The following is an 18452-nucleotide window of genomic DNA, read 5'->3' as shown; positions in this document are numbered from 1 at the left end:
AAATCTGACTATCTTCTATTATGTATTTTCTGTGCAGTAGAACTGAAAATATTTCAAAATACATGTCTGTGGATTAAATTTCTTTGTGATGCATTTCAATGGGAATATTGAATTACTTGCTGTTCTTACTATATTAATAACATTTTCTTTATATTGTTAACAGAACAGTAGCATGTATTCAGGCTCCCATGAGCTGTATCTGTCCCTAAAATACACTGATATCATTGTGTTTTCTTCTGTCGCAGCAGCCGAATTCTACAATAAATTACTTGGGTGTAGAAATCAAGTGAGTTAGCCTACTACAAGCATTTGAAGTTCATGAGAAAAAATAAGGCTGCAGCACAAATGTTTGTTCAGCTCCCATGGTTTTTAAAAACATCAACCTAAAAATGAGGCATTTGCACTGTAAACGAAAGCCAAGCGCCACAACAGAGTACAGCGTACGCAGCGGACAGACTGCATATTGCTTTATTGCGAGGTCATAACGGCAGGCTGAGGGAACCAACATCTGTAATGCAATCTAGCCTTTGAAATACAAATGGCTTTGGCATATTTTAGGAAGAGAGAGACATCTCCTGGACAAACTTTAAATTTGCTCTTCAGTCTTCCATACAGTTAATAACACATGAAGAAAGTTACAATTATCTGCAATCTAGCTGTATGCATGTCTAGCTAAGAAGGGTTTTCCTGGTTCAATATTTTATTATTTAAAATTAATTTAGAAAAACTATGTCATTAATACTGAAGGTAAAATGATAGTGTATCTAAAAAGAAGAGGAAAATGAGGTTTAGAAGCACAGCTTGAGTGCACAATAATAACACAGGGAATTAAACTGTACTTCTTTCTGGACCTCTCTTTTAGACTGCCTTATTAGCATTAAGTTTTTATTTATAACTTAAATTCACCACCTAAATTTTGAAAACCTATTATGGCTCTGCAACTTCCTAGACTACCCACCACATACTGCTATTAGTAAGAGAGGTAAGTTAGTTTCCTCTTTTATTCAGAGGAACATTTAGTATGCTGTACTACAAAGCCAAGTATTGCTCCTCATCTTTTCAGTACCTTACCAGTTTCATTTGGTTCAGAAAATGAGTAGCAGTAAACAGCTGCTACGATTTCTATTAGTATAAATTACAAAGGTGGTTCTTGAAGTGCTGTCTAGGTGGTTCTCTAAATAGTAACAAATTGCCTTAGGGTGAAGTCCTAGGCTATTGCTCTTTCAGGAAAATAACAACCAATGCATTTCATCTTCACGCAGTATTTTTGTTCTTTGCAAAGAATTTCCTAGATAAATTTTGAGTGATACAGAAGCTAAATCATGCATTTGATACAGAGATAGGGTCATTATGTTTTATCAAGTTTTCACTAGATATTTTGTTTCCTAGTGTTATGTTAAGACAAAAAATAAAATAAACCTTTCAGGCTTGTCAGACAACTCCTCTTAGACCAATATAAATGAAATAAAACCAGTAGACTTCACATTGCGCAATCAACAGATGGCTTCTTCAGACACTGACTGTCCCAAGGATCACGAGTGGATCACGGAATGGAAACCTTAGGTCACTGCCCTGCCTGAACTACCTCATCTCATGGCTGGCATGACTGCAGAATACAAAGGCAGTACAAACATTGGGTCTGGATAGCAATGATGGGAAGCTTATACAGTTCCATGTGGCAACCACTGCAGCAGTTCAGGAGAGTTTTCTGGGAAAAACAGAGCAGCCAAAGACAGATGGAAAACAAATGGGGAATCACCGTTGGTCTGCCAGAAATATCAAGGACTTGCACCAAATTCCTCCCATCTCAGTATAATAATGGATTGAGTTACTGCACTTAGGACTGTGATAACTCAAGGCTATTGCTATAGTCAAGGGAGCAAGAGAGATCATTCAGCCTACCTAAAGTACTAACCTGTCTCCCTGAGTGCACCAGTGTGGTCAGTCATCCTCCATAGACACCACTCTTCCTTCAGTAGGGAGGTAGCCTGGGATTCCTCTCTCCTCATTAAACTACTTCAGTTAAGTATCTAAATCAAGGTGTGATGAATCTAAGCTTTGACTGTCACTTCAGAGACACATGCACACAAAATATAGAGACAGAAACAGCTATAAACAAAAAGGTATTGCTTCTTTCCTTGTGGTTTAAGTTGATTTTAATGTTTAATTATATTGTCAAGTAATATAGTTCCTTTGCCTCAAAAAGCATTCCCTAAAGCCAATGATTAGTTAAAAAAACATAATAAGCTTCATGCAGGGCTATTCATATCACTCACCAGACCTAAGTGCATCTGGATTCTAGATGTTTAACATATGAAACTGTCTGCAGTGAATTCAAGATATTATAGTGGGACTAATTTACTGAGTAAGAGCTTAATTTTCTGAGTGCTTTAAAACCCATGTGGATATTCAGATTGCTTTGAAATTTTCTGTACCCCATCAAAGCTCCAATTAGGCTTCACAGTCTTGATATGGCACCATTTTTGCAACAAGTTTCCAACTTGCAGTTTGCAATAAGTTTTCCACCCTCTCAACACCCTGGATATCAGTTTCCTACTTATGGCTCAAATCTCTCCAGTCTAATTGCCTAGTAAGCTTTGATCTTGGCATTCACTGCCACTCAGCAGAAGAAATATTTAAGAGGTCCTAAATATTATTTGTTGCAGAAGCTGACATTCCAGTACCTCTTGAGACAAGCTGACATGACAGAACCAAAACAGCTTGTGAGCAGACTGGCTTCAAAGAAGCATGTTACAGCCTCTGAAAATGATATCCATGTCCTGATAGTGTGATTCCTACTCTGCTTGTATCAGCATCCCTTGTAAATCCTGGTCCTAGAGAGGAGTTTTCAGCATATATATGTCAAAGGAAGGGACTCAGGTCAGCCCCTATGGCCTGGTTGTGTCCCAGACTCCTGAAACACCTGTATCTTCCAGCCCCATACACAAGAGGAGGCTTCAGAGTAGTCAGGTCAAGCTAGAGAACATGGATGAGACACACAACCCTTTTAAGAAGCTCTTGTTCCCACTGAAGCAGTTACCTTTCTGTCATTACTGAAATGGTAATGGAGACTTAACCTTGCCCATCTTAATGGGGACTTAGCCTTGCCCTTTTCTTGGTCTTGAAATGAGAGGATATTTTAGTAAGGATTATTGTGTTCACAGCCACAGGAACATCTGTACCAGCACAGTTGAGAGGGTAGTAAATTGCAACAGGGAGAGAAAGGGTATAAAAAAATGTGCAGCCACTAGGCAGGAACTTTTAAAGCCAGCCTTGTCTCTAGGGTGTTGTTTAACCACACCATGAGCTGAAATGAGAGCCAAGCTCCCTGACAGCAGCAAACATACCCTCTTTCCAGGCACACAGGTGGAGTTATGTAGAGAAGCATGCATATCTAAGAGCTTACAGCACACCCTCAGCCCATCCAGACTACAAGCTCTGGCTCTAGAGAGTTTCTAGAGATTTCTAGAGACAATTAGAGGGGATCAACACTCAGGTTCGGAGGGAGGGAACCAAAATCAGGAGGGACATTCCTGGGGGCACAGCAGCAGGAATGAGCAAGCACCAAGAGACCTGTTCTCCAGCATGCCTTCGCTCTCCTTCCCCCATTAACCTCCCTCAGAATCCTCCTGGAAAGAAGAGGACTTGGAAGGGGAAGAGAAGGCTTGAGACCACCATTCCCAAGCTGCAGCTCTAGCTGTACCTGTAGCTGTCCTAGTACTACTAACAGCAGCAGAAGCAGAGGTATCACACCTGCCAGTTCCAGCCCTTCTTCTCCTCTTTGTTCCTGCTGCCACAAAAGGGCTAGTTCCTCCTATACCCCCCTTCAACCAGCACATTACGCAAGAAGGAAGCCTTCTCCTGGGCAAATGGTTGACTGTGGCAGCTCTTTCAGGAATCACAGTAAATTCTTTTGTCCCCTTTACTCCCTGTGCAATTTATTGCAGCTTTCCTGTTTAGTCTCTTTCAACTCAATTGAGAGCATTTTCATGCCAAGAGCAAAGGTTTATCTATCTGATGGACAGAATATCTAGTGGTTTTAGGTATATTTTGCTCTGGGGAAACCCTAAGAGGCTATTCCAGCTCCAAGGGAGGGCAGAGCTAAGGTCATAAGGCAGGGCAACTGTACTGTATCTCTCCCTTTCCCAGTTTTCAGGAGCTTGACATTATATTCTGGAAGAATATGAAGTAGTATGAGGAAGTGCAAGGCAAATATAACTCCTGGCTAAGTGATTTGGCAGTTGATAGTGAGTTCAGGAGAAAGCCATGTCTTGGGGCTTGGATTCTGCCATGTTCTCCAGACCTGACCCTTTTCCTCCCATGCATAGGTTGATACCTGGTTTGCCAAATGCTCTTGCTCTTCGTGGGCTATTCCTTTATCATTAATGCACATGCTATGGTTTCATGAGACAGACCATAACGGACACTTCTGTGTGGGCCCAAGCAATATGCTTATCCTATGAAAAGATAGAGAGGGCACTACCCACCGTCACGATCCCCAAACCTTCCTCTCCTAGAGCTAATTGTAGTGTACCTCCAACCCTTTCCAAAGCCAAGAATCATCTCTCTGCAGTGCTCCACTTCCTCCTATTGTAAAGCTCCCAGTTGCCAATTGCTCGTGCCCAGTCTTTCCTAATCCATTCCTCAATGATACCCACATCCTCACTGATCCCAGATACCTTACCACTAAGCCCTTTACCTTTGTAGTCCTTGAGAACACCACATCTCCTGCTCTAAGCTTCTCCAAACAAAAACTCATTTGAAGAAACTGATTAAAATTAAACATTGTAATTTCTTCAAGTAGAAGAAAGAACACCATGCTCAAGCACAGGCCTCTGCATCCACAAATAAAGTACCCACAGTTTCCCTCACGCTAAGTCCTCTCCACTCAAGATTCCCCCCCCTCCATGAACCCTCTTCCCAACATTGCCTTAAAGCTCTCCATTCCTAGTGAAAGTCCAACACTTCCAGTCCTCCCCCAAATGCCTCACTGGATTCAGACTGTCTGCTTTGTGCTTTAGCCCCACATCTCCACTAGTTACCCTCCTTGCCCTCTCTCCACTGCTTGCCACAGATGGCTGAACCCAACCCTGGACTTCTGGACAGAACCAGAACTTCTTCCAGAAGAGATTTCAGGTTGAAAGGATCAACGATTCACAGAAGTAAACTCTCAGGGCAGAAAAATAAGTTGATGCAGGGGTTCAGAAGGAGGTCAGAAATGCAGGGCTTTTGACTACTCCAAAGTTTGCAGTCTAGCTAGTCTACTTAAAATGGGACAATCAGTTGTGCTAAAACACACAGTATGAATGTTACAGGGCAAGATAGTATACTGGAGAAAACAGGTCATCTTCCATCCCATCAGTAATGCAGGTAAAGTTGTGTTTGGGCCTATCATGGTGGGGGAACTTGCTTCCACTGCACAGCTCACAACTTTCCTCAGGCACACATTTCTACATTGTCCTTTCTACATTGACAAGGAAGAAATAGTAGATGAAGCCTTCTTCAGACAATGGGAAAAAGCCTAACATTTGCAGCCCCTCATCCTCATGGGCACTTTAACTACCTGGATATTTGCCCAAGGGACAACGCAGTTGGACACAAGCAATCCAGGAGGTTTCTGGAGTGATAAGTCACTTCCTGATATAGGTGATCAAGGAGCTGATGAGGAGGGGTACTCTGCTGGACCTGACACTTACAAACAAAGAAGAAGTGGTTGAAGATGTGAAGACTGGGGGCAACCTTGGCTGCAGCAACCACAAGATGGTATAGTTCCCTCCCTGTGAGGAGGGAGCAGGGCAAAAGAACAGGATCACAACTCTGGACTTCAGGACAGCAGACTATGGCCTGTTCAGGAACCTGCTTGGAAGAATCCCACGGGATACAGCCCTGCTGAGAAGAGGGGTCCAGGAGAGCTGGATGATTCTCAAGGACCACCTCTTCCAACCTTAAGAATGGTCCATCCTGATGTGCAGGAAACCAAGCCAAAAACCAAGCCCAAAAAGGTGGCAGGAAGCCTGCATGGATGAACAAGGAGCTCCTGACAGAATTCAAACATAAAAAAGAAAAATACAGGAGGTGGAAGCAGTGTCACRTGGCCCAGGAGGACTACAGAGACACTGTGTGAGTGTGCAGGGAGGGGATCTGGAAAGCCAAAGCCCATCCAGAGTTGAACCTGGCAAGGGACATGAAGGGCAGCAAGAAAGGCTTCCACAGGTATATCAGCAACAAAAAGAAGCCTACGGAAAATGTGGACCCRCTGCTGAAGCGGGCAGAGGACCTGGTAACGAAGGACATGAAAAGAGCTGAGGTACTCAGTGCTGTCTTCACCTCAGTCTTCAGTGGTAAGAATTGCCTTCAGCAATCCCAGGTCCCTGTGACCAGTGAAAATGTTTGGAGAAAGGAAAACTTACCCTTGGGGGGAAGAGGATCAGGTTAGGGAACACTTGAAAAAATGGATGCACAGAAGTCTATGAGACCTGATGGGATGCACTTACGAGTGCTGAGGGACATAGCCAGTGTCACTGTAGGGCCACTCGTGGTTATCAGGGGAGGTTCCTGAGCATGGGAAGAAAAGAAATGTCACTCCTGTCTTCAAGAAGGGCAAGAAGGAGGATCCAGGGAACTACAGGCCGGTCGGCCTCACCTCAATCCCTGGGAAGGTGATGGAGCAACTAGTCCTGGACGGTATTTCCACATAAATGAAAGACAAGAAGGTAATTGGGAGTAGTCAGCATGGATTACAACAGGGAAAATCATTTATGGCCAACTGGACAGCTTCCATGATGAGATGACTGGCTTGATGGATGAGGGAGAGCAGTGGATATGGTTTATCTTGACTTTAGTAAGGCTTTCAACACTGTCTCCCATAACATCCTCATAGACAAACTGATGAAGTATGGACTGGAGAGTGAGCAGTGAGGTAGATTCAAAACTGGCTGAACTGCCAGGCTCAGAGCGTTGTGATCAGCAGCATGAAGTCCAGCTGGAGGCCAGTCACTAGTGGTGTACCCTAGGAGTTGATAGTGGGGCCAATACTGTTTAACATCTTCATTAATGACCTGGATGATGGGACTGAGTGCACCCTCAGTGAGCTTGCAAATGGTAACCAAGGGGAAGAGTGGTTGTTACACCAGAGGGCTGTGCTGTTGTTCAGGGGCACCTTGGCAGGCTGGAGAAATGGTCAGAGGGGAAGCTTATGAAGTTCAAGAAACGGAAGTGCAAAGTCCTGCACATGGGGAGATATAACTGCTGGCAAGCAGCTTTATAGAAAAGGCTCTGGGGGTTCTGTTGGACAAGCTGACCATGAGCCAGCAATGTGCCCTTGCAGCACAGAAGGCTGACAGCATCCTGGGCTGTGTTAGGCAGAGCATTGCCAACAGACCAAGGAGGTGATCCTTCCCCTCTGCTCAGCACTGGTGAGACACATCTGGAGTGATGGATCCAGGGCTGGGCTCCCCAGTACAAGAGAGACTGGAGTGAGTCCAGCAAAGGGCTACAAGGTTGATTTAAGGGCTGGAGCATCTCTCATATGAGGAAAGGCTGAGAGAGCTAGGACTCTTCAGCCTGGAGAAGAGAAGACTGAGGGGGGATTTTATCAATGTGTACCAGTATCTGAAGGGAGGGTGTCAAGAGGATGGGGCCAGACTCTTCTCAGAGGTGCCCAGTGACAGGACAAGAGGCAATGGGCACAAACTGAAATACAGGAAATTCCATTTAAATAAAAGAAAAATTTTTTTTACTGTGAGGGTGGTTGAACACTGGAACAGGTTGCCCAGAGAGGCTGTGGAGTCTCCATCTCTGGAGATATTCAAAACCCAACTGGATGTGGCCCCGAGCAACTTGCTGTACTCGGCCCTGCTTTGAGCAGGTTGGTTGGATTAGACAGTCTGCAGAATCCCTACCAACCTCATCCATTCTGTGTGTGTGACTCTCTATGTTTTATCAGCCAGTGCCAAGCTAAAGCAGTTCAACTCACTACAAAGTAGTTTCCAGTCCAGTCACTGCCATAGAGGAAAGAAAAAGATTTAAATTTTGACTTCTGCTCCTCTCCATAATTCCAACATCCTCAACTTCCTGCTTTCATTTTATAACTTTTCCAAGGTTAGCCACAGGATTATGAGGACCCAACAAGCCTGCAAAGTCAAGATTGTTTATTATAAGTATGTATTCAGATCTCAACCTGTGATGTAGTCTGTGAAATCTTCTGACTCAAATAGGCAGGGTTTTAAACATCTTTATGCCTTAACATCCTCAGTCCTTTTAGATCTGTTCAGTTATAATGTTCCTGATGGTGGTTACACTAACTGTAATGATGGGGTTTTTTTGCTTGAGGAATAGAAGAATATAGGAAGTAGTACTGATGCATGTGGTTTGCTTTCTTGCATAACCATTTATCGTTTGCACTTTATGACCTTTTTGATTAATGTTTTATTCTATTTGGTTTGTAAGAAGTTGCAATAGTTTCCAGATTTTATGTCTCTATATACTATTAATTGTCATTCTGCCTTTCCACTTATGGGCCTGATAATGATGGATTATGGTAGCAAAGCCTCAGAATGAATTAATGCATTGGCCATATTGGCTTGTAATTCTTAACAGGCTTGTAAATGGAACAACCTCATTTTTCAAGACTTTATAAGTGACAGTATATTTTCAAACATTATGTAGTCTATGGGATGGTATATCTATGTAGGCTTGATGAAAAGAATTATACTGGATTGCAACATTTTTCAAAACTCCTGGTTCTGAATGTTCAAACCCTCTCTCCAGACCTCTCTGTGAACATACAATGAAAACTCAGGTTCTGAAGGGATTGTTGCCAGCAACTGGAGAGTCAAGCCTGGAAAATCCTTAATACTTGAGGTCCTGTTGCTTTCAGTGGTCAACAAGGATATTTGGTATTGTACAAGACAGAGACAGCAGCAGGCAGAGAACGCTTTCCTCAAAGTTTGCACTGACTCATGTCAGACCTCACTTGGATGAGATGGAAGTTCTGTTGTCTGGAAGCCACGATCTGACCATCTATGAACAGTAATGTTCTCATAATACTTTTTGCATGGTGATGTACTAATCTCAGCAGGTGATTGTGAACACATTTTTTCCTTACAGGTTGGATGCTGAAGGAATTACTTTGCAATACAGAGGGCATGACTTAGAGCATTGGGAACTCCACTAAGTAGGCATTATTGATGCACAGGTATTTTAATCCAGTTACCATGTATGCCTCTTTGTCCAAAGGCATACTGTCAGTATCCTCTCAGAGGTGAACTACTGTTTACCTTTAAATCCAGAGGATGAATTCCCTCTGCCTCTCTCATCAGCACCCATTGTAGACACACCTAGTGCTGTTAGGCACTAGGCTTGGCTAGACAATGACAAGAGTAGCCCTAGAAAGGCCGACTTGCTACTACCACAGGGAGAGGTGGGGTGTATGGGATGATGGCTGTTCTTGCAGGAGTGGCCCCCTCCAGAGGCAGTACAAGCATTTCTGTCATCCACCCAACAGGAGGAGCAGCAATAGCTATTAGACACTCACCCTCCCTCTGGCAGGAGTAACCAATGCTGAGCACCTCATGCTTGACAAAATTCAGATGTCAAGCCAGCTCCATCCTCCCCATAGGCAAGCCCTGACTCACTATATACAATTGAAAACACTATAAAGAATACAGCATTGCAAAGATAAGTAGCACAAAAGATCTTACTGATCACATTGACCGTGCCTTTCTGAAGTGGTCCATTTTGTAATTTTGCAAGGATATTTACTCTAACCAAAGTGATTCTTGGGGCCTSGATGCACCCAGGGAAGCCAGCTTGGGCCTTCAGATTCAGAATTTAGATGGAGAAGCATCTGCCTTTGTGTTGCCTGTGGCCCTTGGTATAGGCCTGCTGCATGTTGTTCAACATGCTTTATTTATTCTAAGATGGCACACACACTCTGCATGGCCAACTCCTCCACCCACGGGAAGTCCTAGAATCTGCTATGGCCCTGCAGAAGGGTTCTTCTTCACTCCCCATCCTAAACTAATCCAKCCTGTGTGCTATTACATGTCTGTGCCATTCCATGGCTGGTGAAACTGGGGTATTTCCTTCACATGACAAGAAATTTTCTAAGATCTCCCCACCAGATTTCACTTTTCCCTGCCCTTTCCAGTGTAAGAAATACTCTGAAGTCAGAAAATAGCAGTCTGTTGTTTTGCCAGAATGATGTTCCCATACCCAGCCAGATGCATATATCTTGGAAATGAAGACACAAGTTGAAAATGTAAGAGTTAGAGAGTGTAAAGGAAATGGTCCAAATGTGATGTCTGTATTTAGCCAAAAAATTTTATTTTATGAAACAAATGGCCTATCACACCTCATAAAAATAGGACGCCCCTTTCAAATTCACTTTAAAGTCTATCATAAATCAACTCATTTAACAGGGAAAATAGTTTCTGGGGAAATATTTCTTAAAACCAAGCACTTTCCACCCAGGAGCAGTGAAACCCCTCCTAAGCTTATGCCATGCTGAATTGAAAAAGGGCATGTTCAATCCTGCAGCTACAGTTTCATCACTGAAGTCTTCCTATCACTGGCTAAATCACACTCACCCAGTGGATCCACTCGCCACAGTGGAATCTGCTTTGCAGGCTCTGCGACTGCACTTTGCTCCTGATGGCTCTTCTCTGCTTAGCAGTCGATACAAAGGATTAAGAACAATGGAAACTCCAAAAAGAATACTACACTGACCTTGCTCTAGGCATGCAGGACTCAGGAATTTAAAAGGTTTCCTAGTAGATGTTAGCCACTCTCATTCATTGCAAGACAAACTCAGAGAAGCTGAAACAATAGTCTACTCTCAAATGCTGTCAATGGACTTCTAAACAGTGACCAGCAGTGTGCACACTGTAAACATCTGTGTGTCAGTGGCCTCATACTTCTAAAGCAATTTATCAGTCAGTGGATCTCTCTAGTGCCTCTCCAACTTCATAGTGTCAACTGATTATTTGAAAGCTGTAAAATCACATTCATTTAACAGTACTAATATGAGTTCATACTCCTTCAGCTACTGTGCCACAACCATTCTGGAATTTCAGGCATAATGTATCAAGTGCTTATTTCTGACATTGAAAAAACTTAGTTATTTCTTGTAATTTAACAGCACCTTGGATCAAGGATCTCTGAATTCCCTTGACAAAATATAAATAAAACCATGTGATGAAATACAGGATAACAAATACAATTACCAGAAGGAGAAAGAGGAATGATCACAACTTTAAATTTGATACACAGAAGCAATGCCAGACAAAAACTTAGTGCATTGCCAGGAATAGGAAATAAGATAATTCTTTGTGCATTTGACATGTTTCCATATATACATAACTGCGGTTATATATATATTAACTGTTTAATACTATGTATAAAGGGATCTGGGATACCCAAGTCTTGGAATAGCCCAGAGTCTTGTAGATACCACAGGACGCCCTGGGAATTGTGTTGCAGAGTCGCATACGTCTCTGTACTGGGTTCCCCAGTGCTCCAGACTTCTGACTGGATTTTTAGTTCAGCTGAATGCCATATCCATGCTTAGTCAAAGCAAGTAAATCAAGCTGGACCCAAAGTGACTGTGCAGGACCATCTGGAAGTCACTTGAAGACATTCCCTTGCTCTGGCTTTGTGCCATGCAAAAATAGTATTACTGGACAGATCACCTGCATTTCATGGCACTGCACCTGAGTATCTAAATTCTACACAAAGCCAATGTATATGTCTTTTCGTATGCAGCAAATTAAACCAAAGACAGGATAAACTGTCTTTTGATAATGAAGTGTTGATTGTATGACAAAACACAATCACTTCTTCACCACTGATAGCCACCAGGGAGAGAGATGGGGCTGTTTAGTCATATCAGGTTTCAAAAATGTTGGTACTTGATAATAAGGATCTTATTACTTACTTTCTTATGTTTGATTTTGCTGATACAGAAGTCAACAAATGTTCTGAAATCCCCAGTAGGCTGCCTTTACTGAGAATTTTGAGTATAAAAAAGCAGATACTAAATCTCAGATGTAATCTAGCTCTAGCCTGGGTCCTAGTCTTTTGAAGAATCAAATATTTTTGAGATGAGAAATGCCAATTTCTACCAAAGCATGAAACTGCAGGTTTGACTCCTTGATAATATGTGACTATCCAGGTGTGTCAACACTTCTGCTCTGCCTGAGGCAGGGCCTATCAATTCTCTATGTCACAGCTGCCCAAGTCACTTGCCTAGACAATAATACATGTCATATCTGGTTTAGTTTATACCCACAGTTACATTTCTGCTTTGCTATTTTGAATACACAAAAGGCTAATTTTGAAAATAAATTATTAATTTTAGTAGTAATACAGCTTTTCAGTTGTCTGAGTCATTTTAATACACAATGTCAACAGAATTCTATTGCACACAGGACAAGAATTAATTTCTCATTTTCTCCAAGTTCCATCCATAGGAAATAAATCATTCACGGGGGTTTCTGAAGTTTCTATCATCAGGGTGTCTCACTACAGTTTAGGAATTGTAGCACAGAAATGAACTAAACTGCTCTAAAATCATCTCACAAACTTCTGGTTCATGCCTTCTCATTAACAGTATCAGCAGAATCACACACAAGAGACATTCAGTATAATTATCACTGATAATCTTAAACAAATCTAGTAGAAACATTTCAAAATCTCCACCATGCCATCTAGAGTTTCTCAAAAAGGAAGACAAGTATACAATAATTCAATAGCATTAACTTATGTCTCATTAGGAGTCAAATCTCAGTCTATTTTATCAGATTTGTTAAAAGGAGGCACTAATATTAATGTCCACATGATGAAAGACTTACTCCCACCGTCCCTTATGTAATAAATGACATCCACAGGATATTAGGATTTCTGACCACAACAGATACCTCTAGAATAACCCTATTAACTAAATGACAAAGAAGATGATAAAGATGGAACACTGTCCATTTTATTGGCAGATGAATCTTCAAAACACAAATCTGTAAGCCCAGTAGTAAAGACACTGAGCTAAGCTTGAACTTAAATTTCCCCATAAAACTTGCTTTAGAAATTTTACCTAGTAGTTGCTATTTTGTTTATAATGCAAAGTGCACAAAACAGTCTGAAGAGCAGGACTGGACCCATGGTGTCTCTTCAGCCACATGAATCTCACACTGTTGGCAGCATTGTGGTCTAGCTTCAGCAAGACTGTGAATATCTAAGATGCACATTTTATCTTAGTTGGTAACTGTGTATTTAAACTTATTAAGGTTGATAAAAGAATAGAAGATGGGGCTTCCCTCTCTGGGGTCTGCGCTCTAACTACTCACCCAGCATATCAGTGTCAGGCACTACCCAGCATTTTACAAGAGAATCAATCATCTATATCCAAAGCAATGGTGTAGACCTCAAAGTGTAGGAAATGCATTGGACCTGAAAATGACTGTCCTGTACAGAYACCTAGTTCGGAAATCAGGGGACAGATAGACACCTCTCTCTTTTCAGTTGGTCTCTTTAGATATCTCCCACTGTTTGTGCTGCCTACTGAGACATCTTTAGATGACTGACTTTCCCAGGCATTGTGCTAATGCCTGGGCAATTCACGTCTGAAAGCAGGGCAGATATGACTCAAGGAGCTGGACAAGCTGTTTTGCAGCACTTTTGTTCTAGGCGGATCTTAATTCTAAACCTCCTTCAACCTAAGAGACAAGTTTTGGCCTCTGAAATATGCTTCTCAAATATATCAAGACTGTAAAGACATGTGTGGCCTTTTTTGTCCTCCCCATACTTTTGCTCTATTTTCAAACCTGCATGCAACTGAGTTTTTATTATGTTGGAGTCCTTTCCCACTTGCTTTCCAATCTTTGCCTTCTTTTCTACTTTGAGTTCAGCCAAAACGCACAGTGAGCTCCAGGGTTATCAGCTGGGAAAAATCATGTGATAGAAATGAGTTGAAGGCTCTGGGGACTCCATCCCATCACAAATCAATTTATTTCATTCTCCTGGAGTTGAATTGTCATAGGCCCAATCCTAAAACCACTTCAATCAAATGCATCCTTGAGAGGCASATTAAGTTCTGATCCACTATTTTAATGTTCATAGTCATTAAGTGATTTTTAAAAATGGTAAACAAATTCCTCATCTTACATAGCACTTGGATAAGACGCCACTCCTTTGTCACAGACCCAGTCTTCAGACTTTTGTGCTATTTCTCAGCCAGCAACTCCGGGGTTGTGACAGTTTATTTCACTGCAGTCAGTTCATTATTGCTTAGTTCTCCTTCAGACTCTCTGTGGTATCTGCCTATCACCTCTCGCTATTTGTACAGTCTGTGTAAAAAATGATGAATTCTTTGAGTAGGGATCATCTTTTTATTTGTGCGCAGATGATGCCTAATCCATTTGCTCTTGATCCCAGAATCAGATTCTTCTGTTGCCCTGCCTTTCAGCCCAGCTCCTRTGTCTTGACCAGAAGGGTACAGCAGCTTATTCAGTTTCTATGAGCTAAAGCATGGTCTGGACAAGATTCCTTGTTTTGTGCCTTAGAGACCTAGCATTTCCAGCTGGCTTCCTGTCCAAATACTGGAGACATCTAGCTAGGACTGCTGAGGTTGCACGATCAGGAAAGATCAACATACATTCAGCTTGGTGTGGCTGCAGTGCTAAGTATGACAGCAAAACAAGATATTTAAGATGGCTGCCAAAGACCTACACTGATACCTGGCTCCTCATCAAAGCAATTATCTTTGCTAAAATTGTGGTTTTATTTTTCTACCACATTGCTGTAAAGGAACATAAACTTTTTGAAATTCTAAAAATAAAATTATCCCCTTGCACCCCCATCATAAATTGGGCATGGGATTTTTAATAACAGACTATCAGTGGATTGATGTACTTAAATCCCTTACATGATTTGAAAAGTCTCTTTCCACAGCAGACAATACAACAAACTGACTGAAGTTCACTTCTCCCTATTCCTCTTTCTCTGCCATATCTAAGCTGTATGATGTGCTCTAAGGCCATCTGAGAAATGCTTAGCAGTATTATCACATGTTAACACGATCCCTTGGGACAAACAAGACTGTATGTTGTACCACAGTCCTTTCTGATTTTCAACACATTCTTTAGAGAAAATACATATCCGTATTTATTCCTTTCACTCTTTATCATCCTACACCATTTAAYACAGGTAAAAGCATCACTGTTTTTTGCAGTGTCTCAATAGAACATACACAGACTTCCCAGCAGTGTTTCCCCTTCGATGCAGGTGGGGAAACTTGACCCTGTCAAAATCCTGATTGCTTTCCAGCTGATGTCTATAAAAGTTCTCTACAGACTGGATTAGCAGAATAGACTCAAGTTTCTCTGCATAAATCTGCCCTTTGTGCTTTGGCATACACTTGCAATTTGGGTCTAGGCCTGCCAGATGAAAGGGTTGTACATATTCTGGCCCTTTATGTGAGCTGGGTATGGTCAGTAATATGATATTATCTTTAAAGACCAGAAATCGCAAGGGAATTCAGCATCTATATTATAGTGAAGAAATTCTACCCTGAAAAAAAGCTCTGGGTATAGCTTTTTTCCCTCCCGGTCTGCCAGTTTGTCTGGAGTAAGCAAATGAAGCAAGTTTCTTCTACAAAAAGAAGTTCATATGACTTCCCAAATGAAGTCAAAGTGAAGGCTGAATTTGAAACATCTGCACAGATCAAAATAGGTCAGGCATAAACTGAAAAGAAAACGATAGAACAGTTCATACTACCATGTTATTCCTACAGAGGACAAAGAAAGCATTTCTCAGCAACCGGCCTCATGAGGAAAGGGGGCCACAGTTCCCCACTCTTGTTCTGGTGAGCTCCAAAAAGGGGCTTTCATACCAGTCCATGTTGAACTGGAACAAGGAGATCCCAGGCAGGCCACAAGAGCCCGCACTGAAAGCTGAGCAGCATGCCTGCACCTTTAGGAATCGTCATAAAGGCGCAGTCTTTTACAAGTGCTTCGTCAAAACTGGACGGTAATTTGGCTAGACTCTGATTTTGTTATTGGGTTCTCAAAGCAGTAGTGGGTAGTGGGTGGGAGGTCACTCGTATATACCCAGGTGGCCCTCAGAGCTGTTTCTGGTGCAGTGATGAAGCATCTGCTAATCTTCAAGCCATGTTACTTCCCACTGGTGGAAGGTCATCTAAGGACTATTTTTAGGGTTTCAGAAAACTTTCTGCTAAGTACATTTGTCAGGTGTTTCTAGGGTGTAAATTCCACTGGAGCCCCACTTTTTAAATAATGTCACAACTTTACAAGAAGTAATAAAGTTACAGAAGAGCAGAACCAAGCTGCGATCATAGGCGTAGAGACTCGGAAGCAGTGGGAGCTGCAGGCAATGAACAGAGACTAAATACTTAAAAAGATAAGTATACCATTATACCAGTATAGTCAATAGCACATGCAAATACCAATAGAGGCAGTCATTTGTACTAAAACTGCATTCCACTAATTTATGTGATACCCAAGTGCTATAGCTACAGCACCTACAAGAATGTGATGAGCATGATACCAAAAAATGGCCTGAAAGAAAAAGCCAGATGGGACATGGATTATCTCCATTCCTCTCCATTAGAACAGGAGAAGAAGTGAGAATGAAGCACCCCATAGGGTTCTCTGTGGGAAGGAATGCTCCACTGATTTTCTGTGAGATGTGGTATTTTCCTATAGCAACATTGCAAGGCATAAAGTTAATTTGATGGGAAATGGCGAGAAATGACTAAAACTCTTCACTCTTTATAAGCAATTATTGATTTAGTTCTAAATTTGTGATTTGGAGGAGATTTTACTTTTTTGGGGGGATCCCTGAGGTTAATGTTCCCACTCTGTTTAAAAAAATTACATTAAAAAGGGAAACAAATAAGTGGAGGCTCATTTAACTACACACTGAAGCATCACAGGGAGAACGTTCCTGGTGATTAATGGTTCTTGGCCTGCTAAATAATTCCATTCAACAGCTTAGCAGCACAACTCACTATCACTTTTCATGGCATTGGTTTCAGATGCACGCGCAAACTAATTGCCATGTAGAAAAACAGTTCACAGTACAGAAACTGAGATTGTCTAACTCAATTCAGAAAGTTCCATTTAGTATTTTCTTTTATTTTTAAAGAAAAATCTTGCTGCCATGAATACCCTTCAGATCTCAGGGAAAAAGTGTTCAGAGAACTATAAAGAACTTTTCAAAAHGCTTTTTCCACAAGCAGAAAAAAAAAAAAAGCTGGAAGTTTAAAAGCTATCCTGCACCCACTACAAGGAAAACAGGAAATTAAATATTGGCCACAAGATATTTTTCCAAGGTTTATTGATTTAAAGGTCTTAACAACATGTTTAACAGTGTAACACATTCAGCAATTGTTAGCATGAAGCTTCTGCTCCTCGGTACAGCATTCACTACCCCCACTTTAGAAGTCTCCACATCACAAGGGGAGTAAAAGTTCTTTTAAAATTTAAATTATGCTTATTAAAAACTTCAGAATTGCCAGGAGAGCCACTGTGATGAAAATCCTCTTATATATTTTTCCAAGAAGATTTACAACCTACATTAGACACAGCACTCAGCCATAAAATCAAGTGAAATGTGCAGACCTGACACACTTCCTCTGTGCAACAGAAATTAAAATATATATTCCATGAATGTTGTCATAGCAACATGTGGAAAACATTAAAAGAAGTCAACATGATGAACAGGTATAATTTATATTTCTCTAAATTCTTACCCCACACATTGCTCATAAATCATTCAGCTCAAGTCTGTAGTATAGAGATGTTCAACTTTCCGCCCTGTAGTCTTACTGTTCAAGCTAGCAAAATAAGGATAAATGCTGAAAAAAATGACCCAGTGTCCACTGGGTTGTATAATCTGCTCAGTAACAGAGACATAAAAACTTWAAAAAAAACACTGGTTTCATTTTTATTGTTTCGAAACTCACGTATTGTATATTGACATCAGCAGAATTATTTGTATGTTTAAAGTTAAGCACATGCCTAAGGTTTATAGGACTGAAATCTAAATCAGTGGGTTTTTTTGTCTGGGACAATACATCCCCCTGCATTCTTTTGGACCCTCATATATTTTTCGTAGCCCATTCCACACACTAGCGGAAATCACGGCAAGTGCTGCTTACCCGAGCATTAAGGACTGCCGCAGCCTACTGTTTGGGATGACAACTTCCAGCAAAGCCTTTCAGAAAGGGCCGGTGATCCTAAGTGCTTCTGGTTTTAGCTGCCCTTTCAGGGGTGCCATGAAGCTGGGTATTCGCACCCTGGGAGGGAGCTCCCACAAGAAGGGGACTCAAGAACTGCAGCACCCGAAATAGTGAGCAAACCTTTCCTAAATGGTTTAGCCTGAGGTATTGGTTTCTTTAGAAAATATCTGTCTAATTAGATCTTTAACATTTTTCTTTT

The sequence above is a fragment of the Apteryx rowi genome, unplaced genomic scaffold (assembly GCF_003343035.1).
Source record: "Apteryx rowi isolate R43461 unplaced genomic scaffold, aptRow1 scaffold_125, whole genome shotgun sequence".
Classification (NCBI taxonomy): domain Eukaryota; kingdom Metazoa; phylum Chordata; class Aves; order Apterygiformes; family Apterygidae; genus Apteryx; species Apteryx rowi.
This window is presented reverse-complemented; position numbering follows the sequence as displayed.